The 6,007-nt window shown below is 51.3% G+C and overlaps 1 long non-coding RNA gene across 1 annotated transcript; it reads right to left on the reverse strand.

Annotated features, from left to right (window-relative positions):
- Positions 1–1,900: 1,900 nt before the first annotated feature.
- Positions 1,901–3,772, reverse strand: LOC144228316 (uncharacterized). The gene is made up of 3 exons (XR_013334159.1): positions 3,570–3,772; positions 3,142–3,369; positions 1,901–2,753 (listed from the first exon to the last, which is right to left on the reverse strand). It is a non-coding gene; the product is annotated as an uncharacterized LOC144228316 (long non-coding RNA).
- Positions 3,773–6,007: the final 2,235 nt, after the last annotated feature.

A 6,007-nucleotide genomic window follows, 5' to 3' on the forward strand; every position in this document is an offset into this window, starting at 1 on the left:
GTGAGGAGCCCTTTGCACTGGACTTTTATGGCTGGGTGACTACTATGCAGCACCTGGCCTTTAAAGTGCAGTGTGGAGGTCTTAAAACGTGCTTCTGGGCCACCTGGGTGACTCAGTTGGTTGAGCATCTGACTTCAGCTCAGGTCATGATATCGTGGTTTGTGAGTTTGAGCCCTGCATTGTACTCTGTGCTGACAGCTCAGAGCCTGGAACCTATTTGGTACTCTGTGTCTCCTTTCTCGGCCCCTCCCTCACTCCATCTCTCAAAAATGTTATAAAAAATTAAAACAAGTGCTTCCATAGTGAGGTAGAGTCTACATTCTATCCTTGACTCTGGCTGGACCTGTGGCTGCCTAGATCACAACAGAGCCAGCTTACTGATAGGGCGCAGCAGGCATGGTGCCCAACAGCTTATGAAATCAGAAATAATATAATTATAATGAACAAATAATAATGAATCCAGACTGGATTACACTTATTTTTATAACAATACAGTTGTAAAAAAATGTTAATATTTTTATGGAGGAAGGGCCATTATGGCAAAAGTTCCAAGGTCTCTAAAGTGTCAAAATGTGGCCCTGCTAGTTGAAAATGCGGGAGGTGCTACTCTGTGACTTTTGAGACAGTGTCAGCAAAGGCCGTGCAACTCTGGTTCTCTTGGGAGGCTCCCAATGCCCCTGACTCAGTCATGCTGGAGAGGCCATGGGCCCATCAGCCTTGTGCTGAGTGAGTGAGCCACCTTGGACACCAGCCTCGCTGTTATGCTGAAATAATATGCAGAACATTCAGCTAAAGAAGGAAATCTCAGAAGTTGGGGCTCTCATGGGGGGTGATGAAGATGGGTAGTTTTTGATCCCAGCACTTGCCACAGTTTTGGGTCAGTTTTATAAAAAGCTAGGTTGCTGACTCCTTATAGTCTACTTATTCATTGATGAGCCCTGCATGTGATGGGATCTCTTCTTNTTCGTGATGGGATCTCTTCTTAAGTCAGTGGTAATGAAGGAATTGGGGACCATGGCAGTGGGATCTTCGTTGTTTGGAAATTTGAAGTCCTGGGCAATAGGGTTGTGCTTTAGAGAGATTACTGTGGGTGAGGAGTAAAGATCCATAGGGGTGTGTCGGGGGAGGGGTATAAATAAGATAGGGGAGATACAAGAGGACAGGCCCAATGCCTAAGACAGGGTTCTTGGATTCAGACCACAGAAACCATATCCAGCCAATTTATGCAGCAAAAATGTTTGCTAAATGGCACCTTCCCCCTCACCTACCCCAATTGATGGAAGGCTGGAGAAAAAGTGCAGGGATTGGCAGCCAGACATCTGTGAACAAGGCCAAATTGTGCCAGGGGACAGTGGTGATGGTGTGCAGAGTAGCTGTTGGACACTCAATGCTGCCATTGTACAAAAATCACCACCTCTTCCTCAGTCTTTGGTGGGGAGGTCCCAGGTTAAAACTGAATTGCCAGAGAGTGTAAAGAGAAATCATCTATCCCCCTACCCCACACAAAGAGGGCACCTCAAGACTTGTTTGGATACTGAGTAGCCCTAGACTGACAAATACATTTCCCTCCAGCAAGTGCAAACTTGTCCTGACCCACAGTGGCAGGGAGCGATGGGCAGGGAGACAGAACTTGAAGACAGATGCAGGCAAGCTAGTGGAACGGAACCAGGCATTAGTCTTACAGTTATTTGGGTTCAAATCCTGGCTCTGCCACTTGGCAGTGGGGTGAATGTGGGTAATTTATGTGATTATTTGCCCCCTTTACTCTTTGTTTCTTTACCTGAAAGATATAGGACAATAATAGATCCACCCTTAAAGCTGTGGTCAGGATGAAACATGATCCTTTTGATAAGGACTGTGCGATAGTGGCTGCCCATAATAAGAACTTTAGGCATGTCAGTCCTTGTTGTTACTCATGTTATTTTTGGCAACTGGAGGTAGACCTGGTGGGCAGGGCGCTGTTTGGGCCCCTGGGAGGGAGGTGAAGAAGTCTTGGGAAGATGCAGACTGGAGGGTGCAGATGTTGCATTCAGCACTGGTGGGCTATGCTTTGGTGCTTCTGTGAGACTGGAACAGAGGTGCAGGAGGCCCTAGATGGGTAGGAAGGATCATGTACCCAGGCTAGAGACAGGTTTGGGAGTTTGGGGCAAGAAGATGATGACTGAATCATGGGATCTCACATGGGGGAGAGAGGAAAGTGCCCAAGGAAGCCTGAGAAATACAATGTATGAGTTTGGGTTTTCCTAGAGGTGGGCTCTGAGTCAAGCACTCCAGGATAAGTCATTTATCTGAAAGATGCTTTGGGACAACACCAGTAGGGGAGTGGGGAAGCAAGGTGGGAACAGGTCCCTAGAAGTAGAGCTGGACAGAGAGTACGATGTACGAGCTTTAGTGGAGAAGGGTCTGAAGAGGTCTCAGGGGTGAGGGAGGTCAAAAAAGAGGGAGGAGCTGGACAAGAGTGTACTCATAGGTCCAGCTGAGCCTTGGCCTGACTGTGAGCAGAAAGGGGTTTGGAGCAAAAAGGGCTCTGCAGAGTTGTCCCTGTGGAGGCAAGGGGGAGCCTTGAATTATGTCTGATATGTCAGTCAAACATTGTGGATGTGGGGATAGAAGGGTGTAGGTTAAGAGCTTTTGTCAGCAGAGGGCAATTCTCATTAGGGGCAATGGTGAGCTGTAAGCAGTCTACAGTCACAGCAGCTGGAGGGAGGTGCCAGAGCCCAAGAATGGGAGTCTGGGTGGGGCATCTACAGCACCTAGAAAGAAAGCAAACTGAGATGTAATAATTAGCAAGTAACTGGGGCATACCCTGCTGGGGACCTCTGGGAAGCAGAATAGAATGCAAGCCCCACCTGGGGCTGGTAGTCCAGGGCTTCTCAGAGCATGTTAATCCTTGGCACCTCTGGCTAGTGGGCAAAGTGGCCTCTGGAGACCAGAGAAAGTCACCAGGCAAAGACATGATTGAGTTGGCACTGGAGGCTGGGCTGCCTGCAGGCAAAATGATCAGTGTACCAGAAGGTGGACAGGCCAGAACAGTGTCTACACAGCCTTTGACGGGAGATACAAAAGCAACCCAGAAGGAGCATCCAGAGAGGCAGGAAGTAAATCAGAAGAATGAATGAATGGGCTTGTTTGTGCACTCACATGGCAATACATTACATTCACCCGTGTCCATCCCACTCCTATTGTATCTGTACTCCAATGCTGCCAGCCTGGCCAGGGGCCTCTTGAAAAGATGAGGAGGCATCTCTGTTGAGCCACTCACACCTGGTCTGGTGTCATCCTGGCGCTGAGAAGAGCCAGGATGCCTGGGAGGTCAGGAAATGGAGCGCACATTCCTAGTTAGCTACAGGGTGGGAATGGAAACATTCCCTGGAAAATAATGAGCAGAGAAACATTTATTGATTAGTTAAATCCCGGATAATCCCAGTTGATGAAGACAGATCCGGACCCCTTAAAGGATTTAGGGTTCCAAAACAACTCTGAGGGTAACCCAGGGGAGGGAGGCGCGAGAGGTCTCTGCCTCTGGCTGCAGATTTGTTTGTGAAGAGACGGGTCTGGGAGGAACCTACCCTTCACTTTGTCAGGGTGCGAAGTTCCCCCAAATGCTGGCTCCTACCCATTGTTGGGAGGGGCGCAAGGGGACTCGCGGAGTGTAGGTATGCTCGGGGACCAACTCGCCCTCTCCTTTCTCAGTCTCCTCAACGGCTGGCAGCGCTCTCCGCACGGTGACCGTTGAGCTTAGTGTTGCTCCAGTGACGGCATTCCCATACTTGGGCGCCCGGGCCGCGAGCGAATCCCGCAGAGTCCTGCGCTCTAGGCGACCTTCTGCCGCAGCTACTGCGGATGGGAGTGTGGATTTGGATTAGCGCTGCGAAGGGAGAAGGATGCGCTTCTCACTGGGAGGAGGCCCTGAGGGTGCCCTCGAGAGCGGCGTTCCTGTAGCCGCCGCACCGTAAAAAGGAAGACGCCCGGGGTTCAGCGGTCTCTCCAGCCTGGCCTCGCTGGCCTCTTCCGGCACGTGTAGCCGGAGGAGGCCCACCTGTGCAGGAATTGCAAGGTCCCCTGAGAGCTCTGATTCTGGCTCCATCTCGGCTTTCTTTCAGCTTCGCTTTCCCGGTCTCTTTATCTGTGACCGGTGTGACTGGGGTAATAAGCCTCAGCAGTTGTCATCTGCAAAAGAGGTTTTGTAAGATCCTTCAGAATGGGTTTAACCGGTATGCTCCTGGCTCACTCCACCGTGTGGGGTGGCCGAATTTGGGCTCCTTCCCCTGGCCTTTTGGTACCTCTGAGTTCCTGGCTATTCACTTGAGGTTTGTCCTCTTGGTGATCACCTGCCTCCTCTGCAGAGGGGAGGGGAGAGAGACTTCAACACCCTAGTGGAGGCGTGAGGAAGCTGTCCGCACTCCAGACTGTTGGAGCCGCGTGAGCCGTGGCGCCGCCTCTTAGACCCTCTCCTTGCGAGTCACTTGGGTTGGGCCACCGTAGGGCCGACGGTTCTGCCTGTTGGGCCAGGACTTCGTCTGCAAAATGTGTGGATCTTTAGATGTCTTCTTAAACTGCGGCCCCAAATTCTGAATCACAAAACGACTATTCTGCGGGGCAAAAGCCTAGAGCACCTTGGCTGGATCGTGTATCACCGGCATCCTCCTTTAAACCTGGAGATAAATTTGGGGAGGAATTCCTGGCGGAGCCGAAAACGACGCTGGCGTCTAAAGCCGCCCCAACCCCGAGCGATTTAAATGACAATTATCCCAAAGGAAAGTTATTGTTTTGCTAATCCCAGGAACAGCTTGCGAGGGGGGAGATTTGGGTCTTCCTTTAATAATGGAAAGTTAATGCGCAGCCTCTTGTAATTATCTTTATCCGAAGCCCCTCGTTTAATCTGCATGTTTAACAGTTGCCCCACTTGAAGGTGAAGGAGAGGAGACCTACTTTGCGGACTCGGGGCTCTCTCCTGCGCGCTCAGGGGGCCCCCCATGTCCGCGTGGGCTCAGGGAGTTGCCACCTCGCTCGCTCGGTGACCACAGACCGCCGGGCCCTCAGGGGGTGGGACTGAGGAGATTCTGTTTCCAGGGTTCTGTGTTTGGGAAGGGTAGGCTCAGGGTTTCCAGTGATTCGGGTTGGGTGGATTCAAATTTTATTTGTGAGTCAGGAATGGCTTACTCACGTGCTTTGTTTGGCACCAACTTTAACAAATCAGGGAATTTACAGGAAAATCAGGCTTTCTTAGAATAATTGTAAAATCTGACAGTAATTTGTTTGCCTCTGTGAAGAGGGGTGTCCCCCAGTAGACGGGTCCTATGTTCCAGTTTACCCCCCCCCACATTTAGAATGGTTAGATACATACTTACACTAAAATAAAAGTTCATTGTTTATCTGAAATTCAAATTTCACTGGACTTCCAGTATTTTTGTTTGGTAAACCAGGCACCTTTCCTTAATCCACTCTGTATCTGCTTCTCCCTACTTCTTCTCCCAGGTCTTAGGAGTTTTGCAGCCGCCACAGCTCCGCCATTGGGGAGCTGGGGGTGAATTTGGCTGGAGGTGGGGTGGGCATGGATTAAATAAACGTTTTCCATTCGTCTCCCTTTGGAGATTTTCAGGGAAGGCCTTGGCTCTGGCAGTGGAATTGGAGGCTGTCGTGTGTCATCTTGGTGGTAGTGGGGCTGGGAATGAGGCCCTAGGACTTAATGAGCTACCGGGCCTTGGGAGGGAGGCTTCGGGGCAACTGTGAGGGAGGGAGACCTCCACCTAAAGAATCTGGAAGGAAACGGAAGACCCCTCCGGGGCCTGGAAGCTGCGGCTTTTAGAGGAACCAGCAGATAACGGGATCGTGCCCTCACGGAAACCGGGGGAGGAGGCTGTCGGGTGGGGATTGGGCAGGGGGACAGCTGGAGAGGGGAGAGAAGGAGGTGACTGAGGGGACTGCAGCTGGGAGGGCGGCGACCGAGGGGAGGGAAACTGGTGGCGGCCCCATCTCGCAGGGTCCTGGGCGATGACGCGTCCGC

The sequence above is a fragment of the Crocuta crocuta genome, unplaced genomic scaffold, assembly GCF_008692635.1.
Source record: "Crocuta crocuta isolate KB4526 unplaced genomic scaffold, BGI_CrCroc_1.0 scaffold23, whole genome shotgun sequence".
NCBI classification, from domain to species: Eukaryota; Metazoa; Chordata; class Mammalia; order Carnivora; family Hyaenidae; genus Crocuta; species Crocuta crocuta.